General features: G+C 38.1%; 1 protein-coding gene across 1 annotated transcript in view; it reads left to right on the top strand.

The window, feature by feature from the left end:
• The window catches only part of LOC134667210 (thrombospondin type-1 domain-containing protein 7A-like), a 226,772-nt gene that overhangs the window by 62,095 nt on the left and 149,538 nt on the right, over positions 1-15,139 (top strand). The gene's annotated exons all lie outside the window — the stretch shown is intronic.

Below are 15,139 nucleotides of genomic sequence, written 5' to 3' on the forward strand. Positions count from 1 at the left end.
CTAGACAGTTGAAAATTTCACAGATGATGTATTTCTGTTGCCGCTATAACAACAAATACTAAAAACAGAATAAAATAAAGATTTAAGTGGGGCTCCCATACAGCAAACGTGATTTATGACCAAAGTTAAGCAACGTCGGGCGTAGTCAGTACTTGGATGGGTGACCGTTTTGTTTTTGCATTTTTTTCCGTTTTTTTTTGCTTTATGGTACGGAACCCTTCGTGCGCGAGTCCGACTCGCACTTGGCCGGTTTTTATGAAGCGCTTGTTATACGCGAGTATCTGTACAGCGATCAGTATGATGCACAATACTTTAAAAAGTTCTAGAGTCAGACCAAGAATAGTCTGCAGCGGATTTTAAACGTCAAACTTCTATGAAATTATGACGTAATAAATGACACTTGCACTGCGTGGGCTGTCAAATCGGCTGCAGACTTTTTTTGGTCCGACTCTAGCAACATTTTTCAAAGGCAGATATATTGTAGAAATTTTAATGAAGAATATTTTGTTAATTGATAGTTTTGATGTAGCTTCTATTTTTATTCAAATAACAAACTATACAAGCAATCACTTGACAAGTTGCTTCTTCTTCCATGCCAATTTCATGCTTTCTTTCGGCTGGTCTCATCCGAATCCGCTTTTCAATGCATTTTTCAGTCATCATGTTTCATCATCAGTTGGCATGATTCGGTTGTTCAATGAAATAATGTATTTACCAATGCCCGTCTAGCCTTACAAGACAGGGAAAGTAAATGCGAATACGCTCATGAAAAACGAATTCACGTTCCTTTCTTCTCTTTACCTGTCTACATCGAAACCATCCGCCGAACTGATAACAGTGATAATTGACCATTCCTAGACTCTATTACCAAGACATAAGGTTCACTGATGGCCAGTTAAGTTGCCGTTAGTAGGACTTTCTACAGTAACGAAAATTCTTGGAACGCGTCCAGACATTTGTAAGTCTGGGACTGAAATATATTATGAAGCTTTTCGTTTTCTAGTCGTAATGGTAGTTTGGGAACATGTGACAAGATCGGTACCCGTACAATGACTCACTGATAATGTCAAAACTGAAGAATAATAAGTCGCAGTGGAATTTCGTGGAATATATTTGATACATAAAATCAGATGACTGACGGTTGATGATGCTGTGAGTGTTAACATGATGATGGATGGTTGCTTGAGAGGAAGTGTTGGTAGGTTGCTATGAAACCGTTGTTGTTGTAATGTCTGTACAATCAACCGTCAGTCATCTGATTTTATGTATCAAATATATTCCACGAAATTCCACTGCGACTTATTATTCTTCAGGTCATGTCCCAGTTTACAAAATTTTCTGTTACCAAATTAAACGGATTAGAAGATTATACGTCATGGAAATTCGCAATTAAAATGCTACTCGTTCGCGAAAAATGTTTCAAGTACACGTCAACGCTACCGAAGCAACTAGATACTGCAGAAATAGAGAAGGATCAGGAGGCTTTCACGTTAATATGCCTACACCTGGAGCCGCATCTGTACCCGTATGTGCAAAATCTATCTTACGCTAAGGAGGTGTGGGACGCGTTGGCAGCTATATTCGAAGATAAAGGTATTAACCGGCGGATATCTTTAATGAATAATCTCTTGGATGAAAAGCTAGAAAATCACAAGTCTATGCATGAATATGTTGCATCCGTGATGAGCCACGCTCAAAAGCTGAAAGAGATTAATCAGAGCTTTGATGACGATCTGATAGCCGTAGTGCTATTGAGAGGTCTACCTGATGAGTATAGACCATTGCGAATGGCATTAGAACACTCAGGTATGAAGCTTACCTCTGAGAATGTCCGTCAGAAGCTGTTACAAGAGGATTCCGGCCAGAGTTCTTCGAATGATTCCTCAGGAGCGAATTCGGCGTTAGTAGCAAAGAAACAAGGTCAACATTCAGTATTAAAGCTCAAATGCTTCAGATGTGGCAAGAAAGGCCATAAGAAGTCAGATTGCCCGAAGCTGGTAAAGGAAATGGATGGCGAAGGCGTATCAACGGTTTCTTCAAAGTCGAAGAAAGTTGCTCTACACTGTTCACTGTCGGTACATGATTCCTTCAGCCCCTCGGCATTTTACCTGGACAGTGGTGCGTCGAACCACATGAGTTTTAAGAAGCACTGGTTTAGAGACTTTATGATAACTGATAAGAATGTTGTGACATGTGCGAATGATGACAAAATGTCAAGTGAGGGTAAGGGTGACATTATGGTAAGTCTAAAAGGAGTTTTGTTTCCCGTAAAAGATTGTTACTATGTACCCGACTTGAAAGTTAATCTTCTATCGATATCGAAGTTGGTAAAGAATGGGTGGAAGGTTATATTTGATTATAATGGTTGTAGGATGATTCACCAGTCGATAGGCCAAATTACGAGTAAACTTGTGGTGACTGCTAGTGAAGTCTCAGGTATCTATAAGGTGGATGACTGTTTTCCTGTTGTAGAAGGGGCTTTGGCTACAGTTCAAGTTGAGGACTCGTTGGCGCTTTGGCATCGGAGGCTTGGGCACGTGAATCTGAGCGATTTACGGAAGCTTCCACAGATCGAGCTTGGAGGTAAAAGCGTAATGGAACCTTGTGTCGCTTGTATAAGAGGTAAGGCACATAGATTACCTTTTCCAAAGGGTGAAGCAGGACGAGCTGATGACAAACTCGGCTTATTACACGCCGATTTGTGTGGACCAATGTCGGAACGTTCTTACGGGGGTGCTCATTACATGTTTGTCATTGTGGATGATTTTACTAGGAAAATGTTTGCTTATTTTCTTAAGGAAAAGTCGCAAACTTTAGGAGTCTTTAAGGATTTTGTGACACATGTGGAGAATGAGACAGGTTTGACAGTCAAACGACTGAGAACGGACAATGGTACCGAATTCGTTAATAAAGATTTTAATGCATTTCTTTCCAGCAAGGGAATAAGGCACCAGTTGACAGTTCCCTACACGGCAGAACAGAACGGAGTCGCGGAAAGGTCCCTGCGTTCGATTACGGAGATGGCACGGACCATGCTTATGGACAAAGGCTTAAATAAGAAGTTTTGGGCGGAAGCTTGTAACACAGCGGTATACGTCAAAAACAGACTGCCTCATAGCGCCAACAATGGGAAGATTCCGGAAGAACTGTGGACAGGGAAAGTGCAGAAGTTGGATCATTTGAGAGTATTCGGTTCAACGGCCTATGTGCATATTCCGAAGGAGAAGAGAAAGAAATGGGACGCTAAGGCAAAGCAATATATTTTCGTCGGCTATTGCGAAGATACTAAAGGTTATCGCTTTGCGGATCTTAGCAATCCTAGACAGATCATAACAGGTCGAGACGTTACATTTATTGAAAGTTCTGATTTAAAGGCGTCAGAAACTGGTTCAAATGTAGACTTCATATCGTCTCAGAGGACTGTTCAAGACGAAGACAATGCTGTTGTATGGGAAATCGGTCATTCCTCGAAGACGGTTCCGAATACGTTAATGGCAGAAGAGTTCTATGAAGATGCGGTAGAGAGCTCGGACGCAGCCGATGTACCCGTAGAAGCTTGCGCGGACACTACTCGTACAGCTGAGCCCGATCTACTCAATGAAGCTTCTGGACAAGAACCGACCATTGAAGATCGTAACGAAGAACCGAGAGCGGCTGATGTGCACAATGAGGCAGAACCTAGGTATCCTCTACGGAATAGGTTACGTAGTGCACATAGCGGGCTGTATTGCTATAATAGTACCTGCAATATAGAGGAAGAGCCCCGGTCATACAAGGAAGCATTACAGAGACCTGACAGTCATGAGTGGCAAGCAGCAATGGAACGTGAGTTGGAGTCCATGAAGGAACACGACGTTTGGAAGGTTGTTGATAAACCGCCAGAAGCCAAAGTAGTGGGAAACAAGTGGGTCTACAAGTACAAGTATGACGCCGATGGAAACCTGACATACAAAGCCAGACTTGTCGCAAAAGGCTTCACGCAGTCATACGGTGTGGATTATTTTGAAACGTTTTCACCCGTCGTAAGAAGATCAACTCTAAGGTTATTGCTGGCGTTGGCTGCTGAAAATGATTTACAGGTGCATCATTTCGATGTAAATACTGCTTTTCTAAATGGCGATTTACACGAAAAAGTTTATATGCGATTACCGGAAGGTTTTGACAGCGAAGGTCAGTATAGAAAGGTTTGTCTTTTACAAAAGGCAATATATGGCCTCAAACAAGCGAGTCGTTCGTGGTATGAAAAAGTCAATGATGTTTTGCTGTCAACAATGTCATTTCAACGTTCTGAATATGATAATTGTCTATATTTCAAAGATGATATTTTCATATGCTTGTATGTAGATGATTTCATAATATTTTTTAAAAATATGGAAAGCAAAGTGGCATTGTTGAATGGGTTGCGAAAATTCTTCAAAGTTAAGGATTTGCAACAAGCGCGCCAATGTTTAGGCATGAATTTAGAACGAGGAAAAGAAGGTACGTTTTTCCTACATCAGAGGAAGTTTATTGAAACCGTTCTAAAGGATCATGGTATGGATCAATGCAAGCCGGCGAAAACTCCGCTAGAACTGGATCTGCATAAGGTTTTGGCAGATGGGGGTGGTGATGAGTTGAATCGTCAAGAACAATTACGATACCAGTCTTTGGTTGGTGCATTGAATTACCTAGCATGCAACACGAGGCCCGATATCTCAGCGGCTGTGAGCTTCTTGGCTCAGTATAATTCATGTTGCCGATCTGTACACATGAAGGCAGCTAAGCGTGTTCTACGTTACATAAAAGGAACGTGTGACTTAGGCCTTCTATTTCAGAAGTCAAAAGGTGAACGTAACGATCATTTAATTACAGGTTACGTTGATGCTGACTGGGGAGGCGACATTAGAGACAGAAAGTCTTATTCGGGGTATATGTTCAAAGTTGGACCGAATATGATATCCTGGGAGTGCAGAAAGCAGAGCTGCGTGTCACTTTCTTCAAGTGAATCAGAATTCGTCGCATTGTCTGAAGCATCCAAGGAAGCTGTATACCTCCAGAGGTTAGTGAGTCACGTATTCAAGAAGGGGAACTCTAAGAATGTCAAGTTGTTTGTAGACAACCAGAGCGCCATGGCGTTGGCGAACAATCCTGTTTCTCACCGGCGGACGAAGCATATCGACATTAGGTATAATTTCGTTCGTCATTGCGTCAATGAGGGGTTGATTCAGTTGGAGTACATCCCGACTGAAGATAACTTGGCCGATGTCTTAACTAAGCCATTGCCCCGCGTTAAGTTTGAAAGGTGTGTGACTGGTTTAGGTTTAGACTTGAGTGCTTGATGATGCTGTGAGTGTTAACATGATGATGGATGGTTGCTTGAGAGGAAGTGTTGGTAGGTTGCTATGAAACCGTTGTTGTTGTAATGTCTGTACAATCAACCGTCAGTCATCTGATTTTATGTATCAAATATATTCCACGAAATTCCACTGCGACTTATTATTCTTCAAAAACGAATATATACCTACGCTAATATCAACGTAATTTACTTTCTATACATATCACTTGCACTGACTTAATAATTTAATTATTATGTAACCTAGGTAAATAACAAACTTACAATAAAAAGTGCCTAAACTAAAAATAAAAAACTAATACTAATACTTAAAAAAAACTAATATCTACATCTAAAATACTAATATCTACATCTAAAGAAGCCTAAGATGCTGGCAGCATTTCCTCGCCGAATCGCAACGATTGTTCGTTGAGCGAGGAAGCTACCAGCTCTTTTGTCCACGAATATGTGAGTAGGTACAAGCGAGATGCATAGAAAATAAATTGTACGTTCTCGATAGCGTTTATGTCAGTGACAAACTGGTGGTAGCCACACTATCATTTAATATAAAAAATCCTTGTCAACGTATTTTTGGGCCACAGTCTATGTCTTACCTATATAAACATCTTTGTGAACTTATATTTGGGCCATAGTCTATATGTCTATTAATAGGTACCTAATGTTATCGCTATTTAAAATTATTCTTACTTTTCTAGGGTGTAGACATTCTCTACCTACATACATATTTGGTAGCTATAAGTATACGTTGTGATACTACGCGTGGGGAGCAAAATTTGGAAAACATTTTCTTAGAAAGGTTATGAATTCGATATGACACAAAGGATGTTTGAGATCAAACGATACAAAAGTATTTTGATCATAGACTTCTGCGTACTTTAGGCTAATGCTGAAAGTTATTTCAGGTAGCTACTTATTGAATTTTATCCTTGAGAGACTTTTTTTAGGGTATCTTATGAGTGTTCAATAAGAAAAGTTAATTCTTTAATACATTTTATAAAATTGCAATTGGAGTGGACTAAATTAACTATTATTTTTAATTAATATTTCTTCTTTAATATAATTCGTTTTTTTTAGCATTAGAAATAAGGTAAACAATCTTGATGTGTCTTTTAATTGAAAAAAACATTTTAAAAATAAGTTACGGCAAATATGTAACAATTATGAATCTAATACGATCATTTATATTCTTCTGCTTTCATAAATGATAGTTACTGATTTTTAATAAGCGTTTTTCAATTAAAAGACAAGCCAAAATCGCTTACCTTCTTCCAAGTTCTTTCTAATGCTAAAAAAACGAACTATAGTTCTTAAAAATGAAACAATGATGATAAACCTAAAAAGACTCCTTAGGTAAATAAGTAGTAGTAAAACACTTTATTGTACAAAAAAAAAAAACAGAAAGTAACACTTGTCATTAGTACAGTCACCTGCAAAAAATCGAAGTCGAAGCCGAAAAAATATGTGTCACGCTCTTAGGCTCTACAGATCCGATCGTGTCAGACCGGGTACCGCGAAAACCGAAATACGCAAATTGCGGGGATCTTTCTCTTTTACTCCAACGAAGGCGTAATTAGAGTGACAGAGAAAAATCCCCGCAATTTGCGAACTCCGATTTTCGCGGTTATAGCCCAGATATTTAGCGGTCTTCGTTGTCTAACATATTATTGCAGGTAACTGTACAACGGCGAACTTAAATCAACCTAGTCCCAAATTGACTTCGTAAAATACTTATAAAACATCTAAACTCAGAAACTTAGTCGGTTGATGAGCTAAAACTAAGAAGGTTAAACTTAAGAAGTTTAAACTTCGCGAGTTACATCCGCGAGATGCATCATCAACTCCTAGAGTGCTTCTAAACTGTCTACCTCTATTTTATTCTAGGATATGAAAGTTAAGCACTAACCTGAAAAGTTAAGTTTCTTGGTAAGTTCTCCAAGTATAAAAGTATTTAATGTATAAGTTTTATATAGCTGGTACCTAGAGTTAGACCAAGAAAAGTCTGCAGCGATTTTGGTAACCCCCGCAGTACAAGTGTCATTTAAAACGTCAAACTTCTATGAAATTATGACGTATAAATAACACTTGCACTGCGTGGGCTATCAAAATCGCTGCAGACTTTTTTTGGTGTATAGCTCTACCAGTTATAGTCACCTGTATGAAAAATATACCGGTATTGGGTTTCAGACTTAAAGTATTTTATTTACTTTACATTATTGTGGGTATCTGTGTGTATAAGACACAAGTTATATTGGTGTATGATTGTATGATGCCCACTGCATGGTCACAAAATGTCGGCAAAGTTCTATCATTATATCTGCCGCGGGCGCCGGTGACCGCTTCACGCTTCACCCGTTATACACACGTTTGAAAGTAGATACACCCAGCTGCAATGTGCATGGCCACCGAATTTATTCCATTCATAAAGTGTTCATGCAAACTTTTCATTACCTATTGTAGGTAAGTGCGTGTAAAAATATATTTATGTATGGTGGCCACTCGTCGTCACAAAATGTCGGCAAAGTTCTGTCATTATATATCTGCCGCGGGCGCCGGTGGAGCGTAATTTCACGCCCGGCGACCGCATCACGCCTCACCCGTTACACGCGTTTGAAAGCTTTATAAAACTAGCTTTAGCCTGCGACTTCGTCTGCAATCGTTTACATTTTCAACCCCATTTTCACCCAGGGGTTGAATTAAAAACAAAATCGATAAATTAAAATCAAAACGCATTTATAGTCAGGCAACAAAGGAACCTTACAGACTAACATATTATACACACAATAACCTTAGAAACTAAAAAGCAGCACAACAGTTGAACTTCGTTAGAGCTCTATAAAATTTCAGTAGGTATTAAGATTCTTCTACTATTTAGGCTTGGTAGGTATGCGTTGTTCGTCAGCATCTAATGGCACTTTTTGTACTTCATTAAATTGGACAACGGCACTTGGTCTTGTTTTATCACGTTTTGGGCACTAGGGATGTTATTCTATCGACACACAACTCTAACGATATTCGATTTATCGACTGTCGATATTCCCCGATTAAGTCCCATTGTGCAATTTAAACATGTTTAAAAATAGTGAAAGTTTAAATCAGTCTTTTTGTACTTGTTTTACAAAATATTGTTTAGATTTAAAAGACGTTACAATTTCATCTTATTAATGGGGCGTAATTCTTCAGCGCAGGTTTCTTCGTCAAGAGGGTGCGCACCCTACGCAATACATGTTATAAATATCTACCGTTCTGTTGGAAAACGAGACCCTATACATTGAGCGGTGGGAATCGAGTGATTTAGGCGCACGGCTTTCAAACAGCTAAATCAGACGGAAGAAAAGGGAAGTCATAGAAATATTCTTGATTATTTGAGATCCAATAGCATGGGAGAAGTTGTGAAAAATGTATGTACCTATGTATGTACCATGCTTTACAGTAAGAGATATATGTATCTAATGTATCTATAAGAAAAACCATTAACGTGTGGCACATACTTTTGAACGCGAATTGAAGAGATATTTATTTACTTGCTTGCAAATGTATCAGAGGTTGACAAATACTTTGGGTACAAAACCCCTTACAGGCATCAAATCAAATTCGTAGTAGGTACCTAGTTACTAAGGATTACATTCCTAGTACCTAATTATAAAAAGATCACAGTTTAGACGAAGTAAAGTCGAAGTTTTCAAATATACTTGTTTTGCAAGGCATACTATTTAATACATGTAAGAAAAAGAGATGTTTTTTGGCCGAAACAGTTATGTGCATCTGATAAGTAATTTTTTTTGATAACTCAATCATCTGCTAACCTAAACTTATTAAGCAAACATACGACAAACATCTTCAAACCCCTTTTCCAGATATTTAAATTGAGTTTTCCTTTGTGTATCATCCATTGTGCTATAAATAGGCACTCACGGATCTCGTAATAACCCCGGATGGTTTTGACAGGCTATCTCCATACGACCCCGCTAAAATGTCTTATCCTGATAAGATATACTAGTGACTTATGACCTTTTTCACTGTGTTTTATCTCCATACGATCCTGCTAAAAATGGTTCATCCTCATAAGGTATTCTTGTAGCTTGTGACGTTTTTGGAGATTTTGCATGCGGGATGCGGACACCATTAGTTATCTTGGAAGTGTCAGGTTCAGTAAAAATGTTCCGAGAAGGACGGAAACCTTAGTAAAATTATGTGTGACATGACCATGACAAATAAGGAAAATCGAAGAGAGTAGTAGGTACCTCATCGGGGCGGGGAATGTACAATTTGAGATATTAGTTGCTGTATGAGTAGGTACCTATTAATATTAATTTTAATAAGAATTATGACCTTTTTAAAGTCCGGACTGCGAATGGAATTAGTATGCAACATTGTTCTCACGTAAATAGAGCCTCTGATGTTTTTAATTTTGGATTGATGATACGTTAATCTTTGTTACCATATTGTCACCTAATTTTTAACGCAACACCTTATTGGACATTTTTGAAAATAATAAAACAACGGTTTATCTTTAAACAACAGCTGATCGTCAGCTAAATGTTGTAGATGACCATTTTAGAAACCCTGAAAAGCTATTTTAAGCATTTAAGTCCCTACAAATTATCCCCTCAAGCTAGGACTCACACAGTGGCCAAACGAATGGTCACTTTGCATACAGCTCTTAAACACCTAAATGATTTACTACTAGCAGTTATGCGGGTCTTCATACTGGATGTGGATCACACCATACATATACGTATTACATGTATACGTGAATGGCGCTCACACACATAAGTGTGATAACCGTGTATGTGTCCCGTCGTCCTGTGATACGTGAATCGCAAGGCAAACGGGGCGTGAATTTGCGCCCAGTTTACGCTGTGTAAAGTTGAGGTCGTGATCATTTACGTACTGTTGAGCGGTTCAGAATAATACTGCCCCAAATTATTGCTAGCCATCACAATATTACCTCCTTACTCAAAAATTTATTCAAGCTAAAAGCATTTGTAATATGTGTTACCGCTATACGTCGTTCCTATGGACATCATATTGACAATGAACGGACACTAAGGCCTAATTTTCTTTCAGAACCTTTACTTACGTGTATATACCTACTCGTAGGCAGTATACATCTATATACCTACGTACTGCTTCTGTACGGCTACCATCAGTTTGGCATTGACAGCCCGTTCACACAGAGTCTCCGTATTTACGGTACCCGTTTTAACGGATACAACAAAAAATTATGCTTTGTTCAGACATAAACATAAACGCTATCGTGAACGTAATTTACTTTGTATGCATCTCGTTCGTACTGACATATTAGTGCAAAAGAGATATATAGAAAGTAAATTACGTTCATGATAGCGTTTATGTCAATGCCAAACTGATGGCAGCCGCACTACTGAAAGCATTAAAGATTGTACAACACTCATTAAAACTCGTAAAAATAAACAAAAATTGTCCACAGGAAAGACGGCTGTTTTCCGGGACGTTTTTGTTTGACCCACTTATTGAACTTACATACAGACAGTACTCTTACCTAGATACTGCTGTAGTCTGAATACGAACGTTGAATAATAATACATACGTTATAAGTAACAGACCTTTTACATGAATCGTCTATGGGCCCGATTCGGATTTTGAAATAGACATCTATTAGACATCTTTTAGACATCACCAAGATACGATAACGATATGTTTAAGATCTAACCTGTCAAATTTGACATTTGCGCGATTCTGGAGATATACTCTTGAACGATTTCCACAGGATGTGACTTAGAGATCTAATTCACATCTAATTGATATCTTACTCTATCTAAAGTAAAAGTGACATTGGTTGCCCGAATTGCGCTGCAAAAGAGAACTAGTTTATATCTAAACTATAACGTATCTAGTACGTGTCGTCTCTTGTGAATATCTTGGAGTTCGAATACGGCAGTATACTCTGGCAAACAATTTCAACCAAAAACTGTTTTTAAAAGCCGTAAGAATTTATCAGAGAAAAATTTATTCTTTATCCAGAAATCTGCATTAAAAAGAATATCGTGTTCGCGTTAGTATTACTTACTTAAGCTTTTATAACATAGGGCCGAGTTAGTACGTGCCATTTATTTTAGATTTACATCTGCTTACGTAATGTAACGGTTTAAAAATAAAATCCACATTCATTTTTCGAGACCTTCGCCGTTTGTCATACTTAGCGGCATTTAAATGCCTTGGAAATGTACCTACTTGGTAATTTTAGCGTTAGTAAATGCTTAATATTTTACCAATTATAAATAGGTCATGTTTACCATAAGGGGTTAACCGAGGTTTTCATCGATTTTTGAAAAGTTTTGAATCGTATCTTCTACTTTTGCACTACAGATAGATTTAAAAGGCAAACTGCTATCGGTGCTCCAATCTTTTATCTCCATTTTTGTCTACCGGATATTAAAAGAAATGTTTTAAAAAATCACAAAATACTTATATTTTTGTGATTTTTTTTAAACATTGTCTAAAAAACACTTTTTTCGTATTTCGATTGCTGTGAAAGTTCTAACATATACGAAATCTAGGTACATATTTGGGTTCGTCTTTGAAGTCTCTAAAAACGAGTCTATTTTAACAGGTTTTAATTTTAAAATATTAACTAACACCTAAGTTTTGGCCAGAAACCAGTTTGTATGTATGTAGCCGAATTCCAAACGTGATCGTAAATAGTGGAAGTAGTTTTTCAAACATTTTATTTGTTCAAATATAAAATACTCTACCGCCATGGTTAATTTAGGTTAACTCAATAACTTAGAATTTAAAACAAAAAGAAAACCTCATATACATTTTTAGCTACCTACCTACACTTACAGTAATACAGAGTTTCGTAATACCTTGAAATATCGACGAAACACATTTTTAAAATATTTAATTAGGTAATTTTTAGTTTCAACATATTTAAATATCACATAATATTTGCGCTAGTATCCAGTCTATATCGTTACTCCGACCTGGCTGCATAGCCAACATGCTAATCCCATACGCTCCGTAGCGATCGAACGTTGTCACTGTCGCGCTACGGCACTAATATGGAAGAGTGATAGAGAGACACAAAGCGTTTCGTTGTCGTAGCGATAGCGATTGTCACCTTGGCTAGGCGGCTGTTTTATTGATCTCATACATATGTATCTCGAATTCCATGTATTTTTCCGGTCAATTGGCGAAATGTATCAATGAGGATTCGTGCGTACACTGTAAACAGGCAATAGTAAACCTTAATGAAACAGGCATAAGGTCCACAAGTAACCAGTTAATTACTCGGGCCTGCGTGCGACAGGCAAATACGAGTAGCAACGAGATTTATGGTGGAGGCCACACCGGGCAGTAACTGCCACCACTCATAACAACCGTGAAAGAACAATCAATTGTTTACTTTTTAACAAGCTTTATTAGGTCGACCTGTATGTAACTATGTAATGGAATCTAAGGTAACTAATTTAACCATCTTCCAAGGATCGTAGCGTCATGAAAATTGGCAGTTGTATGTAGTTCTGATGACAATACAATATGGTACTGTCGAACTGATCTGATGATAGAGACAGGAGGTGGCCATAGGAACTCTAGACCTGTATGTAACTATGTAATGGAATCTAAGGTAACTAATTTAACCATCTTCCAAGGATCGTAGCGTCATGAAAATTGGCAGTTGTGTGTAGTTCTGATGACAATACAATAATATGGTACTGTTGAATTGATCTGATGATAGAGACAGGAGGTGGTCATAGGAACTCTAGACCTGTATGTAACTATGTAATGGAATCTAAGGTAACTAATTTAACCATCTTCCAAGGATCGTAGCGTCATGAAAATTGGCAGTTGTATGTAGTTCTGATGACAATACAATAATATGATACTGTCGAACTGATCTGATGATGGAGACAGGAAGTGGCCATAGGAGCTCTGTGATGAAACAACGCAACCTAATTGTGTCAGGGGTTTTTAGAATTGTCTCGATGAGTATTAGTTGTCTGTCGTGAGAATAGAACAGTCAGCGATAAAAGCTTGTACCAAAAATGAATTTTTTGCCAAAAACTTATTATGATATAGGCGGCAAACGAGCAGATAAAAAAAATTTACCTGTTTATTTTTATATACAATAAAATACAATTATAACTTAGCATAATCTTATATTTTTAAGATTATTTATGGATTAAGGGCGATGAAACGCCTGATGGTAGCAGCATCGGATCAGGTTCATGCCCTTAGTGCCCCATTCAAAAATAGCGTACACATAGTAACTTATTGCATGTCTATGGATTTTTAGTTCTCAAATACAAAAGTTCTCGTTTGTATAAAACAGGGGTGTTACTGAGAAACAAGAAACCTCTATAAGTAAAGCACTCTCCAAGTTTCTCCACGCTGATATTTATTTGTTCTCATATTTCAAACAATTTCATAGACTTCCCATTGTGGGGTGCGTCGGGAGTTTCAGTCGGCTGTTTAACCTCTAGCTGCCCATACGTCAAACCTTGCCAAGCAAAATGAAATTATATTTTGTCAAAACAAAGTTCAAATTAGAATGGAACAGGAGACCTTTTTATATGTCTCTGGGCGGCTAGAGGTTAAGTACGGTTAGCAGGAGCATGTGGTTCCTGCAGAACGCTTAGTAGAGAACTTATAAATTATAATGTGTAGATGAAGGCAGTGTATGTAACTGTAAAACACTCCTGTGTTCTTATTATGAAACTTGCTTCGTTCGTTTCATAAACTCACACTCGTATCTCAATGTCTTTCATTATGTAGCAGTCAAATAAACCAATATTATAACACGATTTGATATTAATAATTAAAGTTAGTCTCGTGCGCGAGGGTTCCGTGCCATTACATAATTTTATGTTTTTCCTTGAGTTGAACATGAGCTCGAACGATATTATTTTTATGTTTTCATCAGTAGGTACCAAGGTAATTTTTAATTGTATAATGAAAATCGTTAATACACTCGTATTTAATATAATTACAATATGCTTGTAAAATGAGAGTGATGTCAAAATCAGATCATATATTATTATTAGCACTCACTAAATTGACTCATTTACCTAGGTCACAGACAAAACATCCTCCAGACTGAGCATAGTCGCGCTACCCCCTCTGCCACGCATACGGTAATTTTACTCCATGTTCGAGTAGAAAGTGTCTTTGTGTGACGTCCGTGTCTTTGTACGGACCAATCACGGCACGGGACTTCGCTCACCTCGTCCCGCGCACCTCCGCATTTTTGGCATCATCGGTTGCACGAAATAATTACTCTAACTAAACTCGGTCTAGAAGATTCCTATTCTATGACCTAGGTCATAACTCAAATAAGGATGGTTGAAATGAACTCCTTTTTGAGGAAACCACATAGTCCTACCACCCCCACCCGAGAATTTAATTTCAGTCTCGACGGTGACGGCGGCCAATCGGTCTTCGGACGCTGATGTGATTAAAGTCACGAGCTCGGTACCGAATGGCCACCAATAGATGTCACGTGTGAAAAGGAATTGTTACAAGACAGATCGTAGTCAGCGCCGACGTGATGGCTGCACATTTATCGTTTATCTTATCAAATAATAATGCCTCGCTTTAGTGCATAGGTATTTTTCAGTTCCTGACGCTCTCATTTTTTTCCAAAATGGCGGCCAATTTTCAAGTGTTGTTATAGTGCTTAGGGATTTAGCATAGCAGATCTCTAATGTCTGAGGATACAAACGAAAAAGAAAGTAGAAAATGAAGATGGACGGCGCGATTCGGGAAATGAATTAGAGATGCACTAGATAAGATATAGTAAAGATATGTGACGTTCCACGGTGAAAG

The sequence above is a fragment of the Cydia fagiglandana genome, chromosome 9, assembly GCF_963556715.1.
Source record: "Cydia fagiglandana chromosome 9, ilCydFagi1.1, whole genome shotgun sequence".
Classification (NCBI taxonomy): Eukaryota; Metazoa; Arthropoda; class Insecta; order Lepidoptera; family Tortricidae; genus Cydia; species Cydia fagiglandana.